Below are 14,677 nucleotides of genomic sequence, written 5' to 3'. Positions count from 1 at the left end.
GGAATTAAGAAGAGGAAAAAGGAGTTCTTTCACTTTATTGAAGGTATAATCAAACAGCTATCAATATATGTCACTATGGTCTAAGTAAATGGCAGTGTGTCCAAGGTCTTGTCAGATTACGGCTGCTTGAGCCAACCTCCATCCTTTTAATTTTACAATAACCATTTTGCATCTCCAGCTCCCCTCCAACCACCCTCCCTTTGATTCTTACTCTATCAAAGGAGATTTGTTTCCTTTACCTCAGGCTACCCTCTGACTGGCTGTAAACTATTTATCATTCCTGCCATGTTATCTTCATTTCTTTTTAGTTTTAAATAATTTACCTTTGAGTTTCATTAACTCTTCACAGGCTGCCCATGTGGTGAGTGGGTTGTTGGCTCAGAAAAAAGAAAAAAAAAATCTAATCTTACACGGTAGGCAAATTTTCTATTTTGCTAATGTTGCTATGGAAATACTCCTTTTATTTTCTGTTTTTGCTAATACATTGGGGGTGAATGTATCACATTCTGTGGTAGATAAAAGTGTGTACTGTGTGCTCCTCCCCCACTTGTATTATTTCTCCTCCAAGGATTTGGAAAATCACTATCATGTGTAAATCAGTCAAATTGGCAAAATATGCAATTTACTAGGTTTTTTCAAATATCAGAAACATCATCCACTACTAGTCTGCAGAAAACATGCCATTCCTGTTCCTCCCTTTGACAGAGAAGGTGGTTTTTATTTTTTTATTCATTTTCTTTATTTTATCTTTTACTTTTTGGCTGTGCCACACAGCTTGTGGGATCTCAGTTCCCCAATCAGGGACTGGACCCAGGCCACGACAGTGAAAGCACTGATATTCAGTATTTTTTGGTTTTTACTTTTAACTTGAGTAATATTATTATTTCTCCTTACCCTCAAGTAAGTTTTAACAATTTGAGTAAAAAGCTTCCAGTAAATGATAATATCAAATTTCTCTTAATAATGCTCACACTATTATCCTATAACTTTCTGCTCATATTTCTTAGATATAAACTTCTAAGAAGTGATAAAATTTTAAACCCTTGGCTCTCAGGTGGAAAGTTCAAGAAGGCTTTTTTTTTTTTTCCTTTTTAAGAAGATTAAAATTGTATATTCATTATACAAGGCACATGATGTTATTAAGAATAATGATGGTTAAAATGTGTGTAGCTCTTCACAATTTATGGAATTTCTTTTACAGATGGCACCTCAGTTGACCATCATAATGAGATAAAAAATAAGAAGGGCTGACATCATTTTCATATTTATTCTTTGCCAAGCACCTTATAGGAATTATGCCATCTGTCTTTCTTACAAACTTAGTAGATACATCTTTTATAGAGGAGTAGACACACTTCGGAGAGCCAGTAATGTAGGGTAACTTAAACAGCTCTGAGGTCTGTTTGCTCATCTACACATGGAATTAATGATAGTATCTACTATGCTTGTAGGATGGGATAATTCCTATAAAGTGCTTAGCAAAGAGACAATGGTGGAGGAGCTGGAATTTGAATAAGGCTACCTATTCCAGAGCCCTGCCCCTAGCCTACCTTTGAAAAGAAGTTATACAACTTGCCCTCAATATCACATAAGTAGAAGAGAAACTATGAACAAGAAGTAATTTCTTCTCATTCCATATTCAGCAGAGAGGAGCTCAGGTATGTATGTATCAAACAACCAATGAAGCACTTTAAAAAAGTTGCCCTCAGCATTTGATGTCTTGCTCATTTTCTAATTAGCAGAATTCTTTCACATCTGATTATTTTTCTGTCCCCACCCTACTGCACTCCACTGCTTTGCCATAGCATTTCTAGGCTAACACAATAGGTGAAATGAGATAAAGTTGCATCTAAAGTTTCGCTAATCTAAAAATTAGATAAGCGTTATCCACCCTGATAACTCAAAAGTGGCAATGTTACTATCAATAGGAATGAATATCAAGAATGGAAGAAATGATCAGTTCAAAACAAACAAACAAAAAATGCACTGTGGAGGTAAGTTCCCCTCCTCAAAAACTCCACTAACTCAATCCTTTAAGAGAGATCTATGATACCTAATGATTAAAAAGGCAAGTGAAGGGGAAGAATGGTGCCTAGTTTGGACACACAGACTGTATCTACTCTGTCCAAGTTTGAAACAGCAGATGAAATGTTCCTGCAGAGATTTATTTACCCAGGGTATCTAGGAGCTTTCAATATACCTCTAGCTGTCCTTATCCCAGTCCCCAAGGACTCGTGAAAAAAATGCTAAAAATTATTTTACCAAAATCTCTGTAAGGGATTAATGGCCCAAAGTGCAACTTTGATGTGTGTTACGGAGCGAAGTGAAGTGAAGGGTGCAGGGTGTTACTGTCATTCGTGTTACTGTGGTGTGACCAACCCAGCAGGCTCCAAAATGCCTCAGCCTGAAAGAGATGGAGGGTTATTGCCATATGCAGAGACAGTCTCAAAGAAATATGTTTGGGCAACTAAGCTTTTAAAAGCTTATCACACTCCTTTTTTATCTCCAGGTTGAGTAACATGTTGGGGAACATGTTAAAGCAAAGGGAATAGAATGGAAGACTCCTTGAAAAGTGATCTAATAGTGATCATAATAGCTAACGAGTATATATCCATATATGATAATATGATGCATCCAAGAAAGATGCATGATGGATTTAGACACAGATCTGAATTCTAACTGTGGCTCTCCCACTTATTATGTATAATCTTTAAACCCCAGTTTCTTCTCGTATAAAAAGAAGATGATGATCTCAAATATCCTCACAAGTTTATGGTGAAAATTTAATGTCACAATAGACATTAAACCAACTAAGACTTAATCATATCTCTAAAGTTGTCTTTTCCTTCCATAACCCTTGATCCACTTTTAAGGTCACAAATGATAATAAATGATTTTATAAAATCCATGAATCTATACTTCACACATACCTAGTTTTAAATAAATATCAGTAATATAAAACCTGGCATAGTGAAAAAATGATTTGGTGAATACTGAAAAATATGAGCCTATTTTCAACTGAATGCACATGAAATCTGCGTTTCTACTTCCAATCAATCTCACAGGTTGAAGGTAAGTACCATAATAATCCATAAAGCGAGTACATTCTGAAAGGATTAGTCATCCGAAAGTAAAAACTGTATAGAAAATTATTAAATTGGAATCCTTTCAAGTATCATAGAATCTTGAAATGATCTAGCCTACAGAATATTAACAATGGAAATAAGGACAATGTACAATAGTATTTATTAAGCCAGCAATATCTGTAGATGAGAATCACTTCAATTACAACATCAGAAAAGGTGAAAAGATCATCTACACATAAATAGGTAAACATAACAAGAAAAAAAGATAGCAATAGTCAAGATTTCTGAGGAAATTGCTAATAGCCATCAACAAATTAAAAATGATTTAATTAATCAAATCAATCAATGTGTATTTGTAATCACCTCCTTTCTATCTGAAGAACTTGATTTTAGGAGCTACGTAGAATGCTGTGATAAGCTGAGAGCTAAACTTCATGCTCAGATCATAGCACATCGTAATCTACCTAGGGAAAAGATCACAAAGAGAAAGAAACATAAAATAGACCAAAAGTATACTAAGAAAATATTAGTTTTGATTAGATGGATTTGTGAAAAAGGTAGGAAGCAGAACAAGAATTTAGCAGACAGGGAGAAAATGATATCTGATGGGTAAGACAGTGAAAAACAAAACAATACAGTGGTCATATTTAAGGAATAGTTTACTTGTTTGGTTTGTTGTATGTCAAATAAAGTAATGTAGCATGAATTTGTCTAAGAAAATAAGGTAATATGTTGTTGAAAAGCATCACTGTAGGAAATTGGTACGATGTCTACCTTCTAAATAACCAGTAAAGAAAATCAGGTTTTTAAGAATCCACCAACTTCAACACTATGAAAGGAATATTTGGGCTGCAGTGTTCTGGTCTTATTTAATGCATAAGAAGAGTATTAATGGGATTATTTAATGGGTAACAGAGTAATACAGACTGGTGACTGGGAATCCAGAAAGATGTAGCAGGCTGCATGTGTCCCTAAATTTTTCCCTGCTTGGCCAATAGTGCTCTAAAGTTTCTCCATCCAAGATTTATTCATTTGGCCTAAACCTGTATTACTTATTCCAAAAGTGCTCCTAAACTGAAATATCCATAGGAATAGTCATCATGAGTTTTCTTAGCATGGAATTACTGAGACTTCATTTATTATATTGTTTTTAGAGATGGGAGACAAACAGGATACCAGAAAATGTGAAATTTCACAAGGATTTACAAGCAAAGATGAATAAAAGCATTACTTTAGACTAACAGGTACCACCTGATTATGGCATGTCCAGGGAAAGGTTCAGAGCAGTAGATCCTGGAGAGAAATGAAAGAGCAGAGAAGAACTTGATTTTGACAAAATGGGATACAGGAGGGACAAGAACACACACAGGAAAGGTTTCATTCACAGAGTTGTTATTGAGTGAGTTGCTGGAAATACACAGATGAGGAAAGAGTCATAGCTGCATTAGGGCTACTCAAAGGGATAGATGTGATTTTGCTTTAGAAAAAATTTAAATTATTTTTTTTAATAATGAATGAATTAAAAGTTTACAGTAAAAAAATGGAATGATGGGAGCCACAAACTTTATTTCAGATACATTTTAAAGATAAGCAATTTGAAATGAGTTTATTGTTTGAAATTATTAGCTAAACCTGCCTTGCCTTGAAACAAATTCCCTGTTATAGAATTTGTAATCAAACAGTGGAGTGTCCAATTATGGGAAACTGCCATTTTTGGACTCCTGACTGAATGATTTTTAAGTCATAGAAGCAAAATTTTATAACTAAAAGTAACAATCCTAGAAGCAAAAATAATATTGCTATTCACATCCACAGAAAGAATTATCTCCACAGTAAGACTGTATTGCTCTTGTTCTATGCATGGAGAATTCAGTTTATCAATTAGTTTTTCTTTATCCTGAATGTAAGCCAATGTTTAATCGCTTCATATCCATAACTGTATTAACCTTGAATAAATTGTTTTAAATAAAAAAACATGTTCTATGACACAAAGGAGATTAATTACTAAAAGACAATAGCAATCCTTTGCTATCAATCAAACAGGCAGAAAAGCATGGCCACCTAGTGAGGGTTCAGCTTCATTAACTTTCCTCAAATCTCATTTGTAATATAAAAGACCACCATATATTCAATTCCCAGAAAGATAAATTTAATCAACCCAATAGTGTGTGGATTTGTTTATACCACCATTACTCATTATCTAGCCGCAATCTCATGCTCCCTTCAAATTGTAATATCATCTTATTAAATATTCTCTGCTAGTACTTTGGACTGTTTTCAACTGAATAAAGGATTCCTCCAATATCCTTAAATGCATCACCGTGTCCTCTTGGCATTATGATAAAAAGTCAAGTCATAAAATCTTATGTTGTGAGTCCCTCCCATCAAGAAACTTCCAAAAGCCTCTTAGATAGCCTCCTCCACCAGAGGGCAGACAGCAGAAGCAAGAAGAATTACAATCCTGCAGCCTGTGGAACAAAAACCACATTCACAGAAAGATAGACAAGATGAAAAGGCAGAGGGCTTTGTACCAGATGAAGGAACAAGATAAAACCCCAGAAAAACAACTAAATGAAACGGAGATAGGCAATCTTCCAGAAAGAGAACTCAGAATAATGATAGTGAAGATGATCCAGGACCTCGGAAAAAGAATGGAAGCAAAGATCAAGAAGATGCAAGAAATGTTTAACAAAGATCTAGAAGAATTAAAGAACAAACAGAGATGAACAGTACAATAAATGAAATGAAAAATGGACTAGAAGGAATCAATAGCAGAATAACTGTGGCAGAAGAACGGATAAGTGACCTGGAAGACAGAAAGGTGGAATTCACTGCTGTGGAACAGAATAAACAAAAAAGAATGAAAAGAAATGAACACAGCCTAAGAGACCTCTGGGACAACATTAAACGCAACAACATTTGGATTATAGGGGTCCCAGAAGGAGAAGAGAGAGAGAAAGGACCAGAGAAAATATTTGAAGAGTTTAGAGTTGAAAACTTCCCTAACATGGGAAAGGAAATAGCCACCCAAGTCCAGGAAGCACAGAGAGTCCCATACAGGATAAACCCAAGGAGAAACATGCCGAGACACACAGTAATCAAATTGGCAAAAATTAAAGACAAAGAAAAATTATTGAAAGCAGCAAGAGAAAAACAACAAATGAAATACAAGGGAACTCCCATAAGGTTAACAGCTTATTTATCACCAGAAACTCTACAAGCCAGAAGGGAGTGGCATGATATACTTAAAGTGATGAAAGGGAAGAACCTACAACCAAGATTACTCTACCCAGCAAGGATCTCATTAGATTCGATGGAGAAATCAAAAGCTTTACACACAAGCAAAAGCTAAGAGAATTCAGCACCACCAAACCAGCTCTACAACAAATGCTAAAGGAACTTCTCTAAGTGGGAAACACAAGAGAAGAAAAGGACCTACAAAAACAAACCCATAACAATTAAGAAAATGGTCATAGGAACATACATATCAATAATTACCTTAAACGTGAACGGATTAAATGCTCCAACCCAAAGACACAGGCTTGCTGAATGGATACAAAAACAACACCCATATATATACTGTCTACAAGAGACTCACTTCAGACCTAGGGACACACACAGACTGAAAGTGAGGGAATGAAAAAAGATATTCCATGCAAATGGAAATCAAAAGAAAGCTGGAGTAGCAGTACTCATGTCAGATAAAATAGACTTTACAATAAAGACTGTTACAAGGGACAAGCAAGGACACTACATAATGATCAAGTGATCAATCCAAAAAGAAGATATAACAATTATAAATATATATGCACCCAACACAGGAGCACCTCAATACATAAGGCAACTGCTAAAGAGCTCTAAAAGAGGAAATCAACAGTAACACAATAATAGTGGGGGACTTTAACACTTCACTTACACCAATGGACAGATCATCCAAACAGAAAATTAATAAGGAAACAGAAACTTTAAATACCACAATAGACCAGATAGATTTAATTGATATTTATAGGACATTCCATCCAAAAACAGCAGATTATACTTTCTTCTCAAGTGCGCACGGAACATTCTCCAGATATGATGGATCATATCGTGGGTCACAAATCAAGCCTCAGTAAATTTAAGAAAATTGAAATCATATCAAGCATCTTTTCTGACCACAACGCTATGAGATTAGAAATCAATTACGGGGAAAAAACATAAAAAACACAAACACACGGCAGCTAAACAATATGTTACTAAATAACCAAGAGATCACTGAAGAAATCAAAGAGGAAATCAAAAAATACCTACAGACAAATGAAAATGAAAACACGATGATCCAAAACCTATGGGATGCAGCAAAAGTAGTTCTAAGAGGGAAGTTTATAGCTATACAAGCCTACCTCAAGAAACAAGAAAAATCTCAAATAAAAAATCTAACCTTACACCTAAAGGAACTAGAGAAAGAAGAACCAACAAAACCCAAAGTTAGCAAAAGGAAAGAAATCATCAAGATCAGAGCAGAAATAAATGAAATAGAAACAAAGAAAACAATACCAAACATCAATAAAACTAAAAGCTGGTTCTTTGAGAAGATAAACAAAATTGATAAACCATTAGCCAGACTCATCAAGAAAAAGAGGGAGAGGACTCAAATCCATAAAATTAGAAATGAAAAAGGAGAAGTTACAACAGACACCACAGAAATACAAAGCATCCTAAGAGACTACTACAAGCAACTCTATGCCAATAAAATGGACAACCTGGAAGAAATGGACAAATTCTTAGAAAGGTATAACCTTCCAAGACTGAACCAGGAAGAAACAGAAAATATGAACAGACCAATCACACGGAATGAAATTGAAACTGTGATTTAAAATCTTTCAACAAACAAAAGTCCAGGACCAGATGGCTTCACAGGTGAATTCTATCAAACATTTAGAGAAGAGCTAACACCCATCCTTCTCAAACTCTTCCAAAAAATTGCAGAGGAAGGAACACTCCCAAACTCATTTTGTGAGGCCACCATCACCCTGATACCAATACCAGACAAAGATACTACAAAAAAGAAAATTACAGACCAATATCACTGATGAATATAGATGCAAAAATCCTCAACAAAATACTAGCAAACAGAATCCAACAACACATTAAAAGGATCATACACCATGATCAAGTGGGATTTATCCCAGGTATGCAAGGATTCTTCAATATGTGCAAATCAATCAGTGTGATACACCGTATTAACAAATTGAAGAATAATAACCATATGATCATCTCATTAGATGCAGAAAAAGCTTTTGACAAAATTCAACACCCATTCATTATAAAAACTCTCCAGAAAGTGGGCATAGAGGGAACCTACCTCAACATAATAAAGGCCATATATGACAAACCCACAGCAAACATCATTCTCAATGGTGAAAAACTGAAAGCATTACCTCTAAGATCAGGAACGAGACAAGGATGTCCACTCTCACCACTATTATTCAACATAGTTTTGGAAGTCCTAGCCACAGCAATCAGAGAAGAAAAAGAAATAAAAGGAATACAAATTGGAAAAGAAGAAGTAAAACTGTCACTGTTTGCAGATGACATGATACTATACATAGAGAATCCTAAAAATGCCACCAGAAAACTACTAGAGCTAATCAATGAATTTGGTAGAGTTGCAGGATACAAAATTAATGTACAGAAATCTCTTGCATTTCTATACACTAATGATGAACAATCTGAAAGAGAAATTATGGAAACACTCCCATTTACCATTGCAACAAAAAGAATAAAATACCTAGGAATAAACCTACCTAGGGAGACAAAAGACCTGCATGCAGAAAACTATAAGACACTGATGAAAGAAATTAAAGATGATACCAAGAGATGGAGAGATATACCATGGTCTTGGATTAGAAGAATCAATATTGTGAAAATGACTATACTACGCAAAGCAATCTACAGATTCAATGCAATCCTTATCAAATTACCAATGGCATTTTTTACAGAACTAGAACAAAAAATCTTTAAATTTGTATGGAGACACAAAAGTCCCCAAATAGCCAAAGCAGTCTTGAGGGAAAAAGCGGAGCTAGAGGAATCAGACTCCCTGACTTCAGACTATACTACAAAGCTACAGTAATCAAGACAATATGTTACTGGCACAAAAACAGATATATAGATCAATGGAACAGGATAGAAACCCCAGAGATAAACCCATGCACCTATGGGCAACTCATCTATGACAAAGGAGGCAAGGATATGCCACAGAGAAAAGACAGTCTCTCCAATAAGTGGTGCTGGGAAAACTGGACAGCTACCTGTAAAAGAATGAAATCAGAACACTCCCTAATACCATACACAAAAATAAACTCAAAATGGATTAGAGACCTAAATGTAAGACCAGAAACTATAAATCTCTCAGAGGAAAACATAGGAAGAACACTCTTTGACATAAATCACAGCAAGATATTTTTTGATCCATCTCCTAGAGTAATGGAAATAAAAACAAAAATAAACAAATGGGACCTAATGAAACTTAAAAGCTTTTGCACAGCAAAGGAAAACATAAACAAGACGAAAAGACAACCCTCACAATGGGAGAATATATTTGCAAACGAATCAACAGACAAAGGATTAATCTCCAAAATATATAAACAGCTCATGCAGCTCAATATTAATAAAATAAACAACACAATCCAAAAATGGGCAGAAGACCTAAACAGACATTTCTCCAAAGAAGACATACAGATGGCCAAGAGGCACATGAAAAGCTGCTCAACAACACTAATTGTTAGAGAAATGTAAATCAAAACTACAATGAGGTATCACCTCACACCGGTTAGAATGGGCAACATCAGAAAATCTACAAACAACAAATGCTGGAGAGGGTGTGGAGAAAAGGGAACCCTCTTGCACTGTTGGTGGGAATGTAAATTGATACAGCCACTATGGAGAAGAGTATGGAGGTTCCTTACAAAACTAAAAACAGAATTACCATATGATCCAGCAATCCCACTACTGGGCATATACCCAGAGAAAACCATAATTCAAAAAGACGCATGCACCCCAATGTTCATTGCAGCACTATTTACAATAGCTAGGTCATGGAAGCAACCTAAATGCCCATCGACAGACGAATGAATAAAGAAGTTGTGGTACATATATACAATGGAATATTACTCAGCCATAAAAAGGAACGAAATTGGGTCATTTGTAGAGACGTGGATGGATCTAGAGACTGTCATACAGAGTGAAATAAGTCAGAAAGAGAAAAACAAATATCGTATGTTAACGCATATATGTGGAACCTGGAAAATGGTACAGATGAACCAGGTTGCAGAGCAGAAATTGAGACACATAAGTAGAGAAAAAACGTATGGACACCTAGGGGGGAAAGTGGCAGGGGGGTGGTTGTGTGATGAATTGGGAGATTGGGATTGACATGTATACACTAATATGTATAAAATGGATGACTAATAAGAACGTTCTGTATAAAAAAAAGATTAAATTAAATTAAAAGAAAAAAAAATCTTATGCTGTGAAAGATTGGAAGGGATCTCAGAGGCCATTGGGTCCATGCCTCTCACAGAGGGATGACAAAAGAGATGAAATAAAGACCTGTCAGTTTGGGCATTGAACAAGGCAACCCAAAAGTATTTTTGTTAGAAAGAAAGGTGTGCTATTGAATGATACCACAAAAATTACAAAATCTGATCCATTGTATTTACAGGTAAACAATTCACATTTAATAAGAATACTGCTAATGAGGGCAATAATAAACGATATGCTCCTAAAGAAGATGAAGGTTTTATGTACAACTTGAATAAATCTATTATCTATAAAGAGTTGCTTTTCTTTCTTCATCCTGATCTCCATACGATCCCGTTCGTAAACAATTACTAAGGATTTGTAAAGAGAAATCTAAGAGGCAAGGGGTCAAAAAGTTATTAAATTAATTTGCCTTAATTATTACTAGAAAATATGTACTTACACATTTACTGATTGTATATTGCATACTTTTTAAGATATATTTTTGCACCTATTCGATGTAAGGATTCTAGCAAGTGTATTTATTTAAATATCTTTATAATTTATTTCCAGTCTGGGGAATAATTTTTCAAAAGCTATTAGTTTAAAGGACTTTTGCAATATTAGCTTACTGATAAAAGCTTTGAGAGCTTCCCAAAGCAATCTGAATTTATTGAGCTGCTTTTCAGCAAAAAGGTGTTTAATTAGGTTGTCTCACACTTCTCTAAATCTGAAAACCTAATCACCACCTTCAAACTCAAAGTACGCATACAAGTTGCTTTGAATATTATCCTGTACAAAACTCTTGGTTTTTCCTTCCACTCATTTCCACCTTCTATCCAGGAAAACTTTGGTTTTTAAAGTATTCTGTATTTTTTAAAATCAAAGAAAATTAAAAAAAAAAAAATCAAAGCATGAATAAACCCAACTAATTTCTTTCTTCTCTTGTTAAGAGAGCATCCATGTGTGGGTGTGTGTGTTTGTGTGTGCCTGTGTAATAATCTTCAAGAATAAATTGGCATTTGAAAGCAGCTAATCAAAAGACAGGAACAAAGAAAAGTAAAGAAAATGAAAAAGCTGAATCATAGTGTTAATGGATATATTTCAAAGGAACAGGCTGCAATAAGCAGGCTTGGTCAGATACAATTTTCTCTCAATTAAGACTCACAATCATCTTAGAAACCCAAAGAAAAACTATCACTACTTACTGAAAGTTTAAGCCCCACACCCCTCCAAAAGAATCTCACCACATACTACAGGGAACTTCTTAAAGTCATATTTTCAGAAATCCATGCAGGTAAAAAAGTGTTTGATTCTTCTCTACCCGAGAGCTCCACTTTGCTCTGTGAGATATATATACATAAGCACCAAGATACAGTTCTTGCACTCAAGATTTTTACAGTTTAATGCAGAGAAACAGAAAAGGAAAAAAAAAAAATTAAATAGGATGACTAATGGAGTATCCTAAAGTCACTTAATAAAATATGGAATTCCAAAGAAGAAATAAGGGGAACATGACATTTAATCACTTAGTGCTAAGGGCCAAGCATGGTGCTAGGTAACTGCAGAATAACCCTATCAAAAGGTATTATCATCACTGTATTCATAGTGTAGAAACAGGCCCAAGGTCACCTAGCTAATTAAAACAGGAAATGTATATTATTTTGTTTGATAGCAAATGAAATAAATCTCTAAATTTGGAGAAAAAATTTAAAAATGAAGGTCCGGGTGGTGTGTGCCTCATAGAAAAGGGAGACTGACAAAGAGCTGATTTCAATTTCTGAATCAAAATGGAATATGGGGACTGCATAGGGAAGAAGCAGAGTAAGGATAGCTGGCACCCCGGAAAATTATTCCCAGAAACAATGAATTTTTCCTAAGGACACTAAATCCTATGAAAAAGAAGTGCATTTTGTTCTGCTGTGCATCTAACTGGGTTTACATACACAAGTTTGGGAATCAAGCTAAGAAAAGCAGAATTACTCTGCACAAGGTAAAATGAAATTACAATTCTGAGGCAATTCTGGAGGATATGAGGAAGGGAAGAAAAGAAGACACTTCAAGGTCGTACGTATAAGTAGAACAGATAGAATGAGAGACCAGGGACAATTTCTCATTTTTGGATAGTCAAAAAAATTTTTAATAATTGGGAAGCTTAATTTTCAGTTTAGCCTGACTTTTGTCACAGAGTTAATCCCCTATTCTAACTTTCCCCTGAAATCTGCAGTATGACCCCCACGATCACTTTGGGAAACTGAAGAAATGTATTTAGCTTCTTTTGGGCCAATTAGGCTACAACTGTGGAAACAGAAGTTCAACACAAAAAGGACACAGTTATTTTTAAAGGTATAAAATTTTGAGGAAGGACTTTTTGAGGGAAACATTAACCGTTCAGTTTGGGATTTTGAGGTGTATGTGGAATCTGGAAATCTGAGTAGAGATTTCAATGTTTTGGGATGGGGAACAAGAGCTTAAAAATGCAGAAGTATTGACGATCAAGTCATCTTCTCGTATGTGAAAATTTTAAATATGATCACAGAGGAGAACATAAAGAGAATGGCAAAGAGAATCAAGCATCAATCGTTGAGAAATATGTATTTGTTAGGTAGAAGGATCAACAGAACCAGGAAAGAAAACAGAATATAAGCATCAGGGATGCTTCAGAGAGGATTCCAAAACGTATAGGTCACAAGCTGAAAGAATGGTGGTGTAAATATTAAATCAACTCCTTTTGGCGGAGGCCAACTGCCTGGTAGATTTCCCGATTTCTTTTATTCACTACTCTCCACTGTCTCTGTATTTTCTACATAGACTTTCAGATGCTAATAACATGAGCGGCCATTGCTTTTTTTTTTTTTACTGCAACATCTAAATTAAATACTGCACCCACCCCATACATTCTGTCTCTATACTTTGAGATTAGCTCCAGAAAGTCTTATTCTTTTGTACAATGGCATCTAAAATCCTGACCTACGTAAAAAATATTAGTGGATTAATGATATTTTAGTCATAACTTCCTTGATACAAAAAAAGTTATCAAGATCAGCTTTGAATCATTAGTTAAACTGGAACTAGATTCCCTCTGTTCTAGTTCCTAATATCCTTTGTCTGATGTTTTTTCTACCAAACTGTATTGGTGAGTGATATGCTGATCTCAGGGGTGCACAAAGATTTATCCTGAAGCCTTAGAGTTACATTTGGATAGAGAACTGCATTTAACCTGGGCTCTAACCCCTCACAATCCAAAATATTAAACAAGGCCAAACAGGTGAGAGAAATGTTTGAATACTGTTAATGGTAGACACAGCTGGAAATTTTTCTGAAGCAACTTCAAACAATACACATTTACACATTATCTACTTTTTTTTGAGGACTAATGGCCATATGACAATAGAAAATTAATCTCTTCTACCATGTGTGTCCAAAATAGACCCGGGCAAACTGACAAATATCTGGGATATTCTAGCAGTCTTTGGAATTAACAACAATTGCTTTCATTACAGTTTGCCAAGTTTTTTGAGATGTGTGGGTTTGTAGTGGTATTTTTAAGTCTTTTAAAGATTTAGCATGGACAAAATGAAAAGTCTGATTTCCATAGCACATTAAAACAATGAATCTACGCAAAACATGTATTACACCTGAGCATATCATAATATATGGAAATGCATACTACATTGAAATGAGTATTAAAAAGTTAATGCACTGAATTTCCTAGCGTTTTCTAAATCATTTTGGCAATGTTTTGGAAACCTTGTGGAATGCTTGAAGGTTTATCTTCTCCTCAACTCCACCTAAAATTCAACATCTGAACGGTACATATTTTTTTTTTTAAGATTTTTTTCGATGTGGACAATTTTTAAAGTCTTTATTGAATTTGTTACAATACTGCTTCTGTTTTATGTTTTGCTATTTTGGCCACAAGGCATGTGGGATCTTAGCTCCCTGACCAGGGATCGAACCCTCACTCCCTGCATTGGAAGGCAACATCTTAACCAGTGGACTGCCAGGGAAGTCCCTGAACAGTACATATTATTAAAAACAAATGTATTTAGCATGCTAGCTAGTCATGATACTTGGTACATTTAACT

General features: G+C 35.1%; 1 protein-coding gene across 8 annotated transcripts in view; it reads right to left on the bottom strand.

Moving 5' to 3' along the window:
• The window catches only part of CACNA2D1 (calcium voltage-gated channel auxiliary subunit alpha2delta 1), a 496,257-nt gene that overhangs the window by 239,470 nt on the left and 242,110 nt on the right, over positions 1-14,677 (bottom strand). The gene's annotated exons all lie outside the window — the stretch shown is intronic.

Source organism: Balaenoptera musculus, chromosome 9 (assembly GCF_009873245.2).
Source record: "Balaenoptera musculus isolate JJ_BM4_2016_0621 chromosome 9, mBalMus1.pri.v3, whole genome shotgun sequence".
In the NCBI taxonomy this organism is placed as follows: domain Eukaryota; kingdom Metazoa; phylum Chordata; class Mammalia; order Artiodactyla; family Balaenopteridae; genus Balaenoptera; species Balaenoptera musculus.
This window is presented reverse-complemented; position numbering and strand designations above follow the sequence as displayed.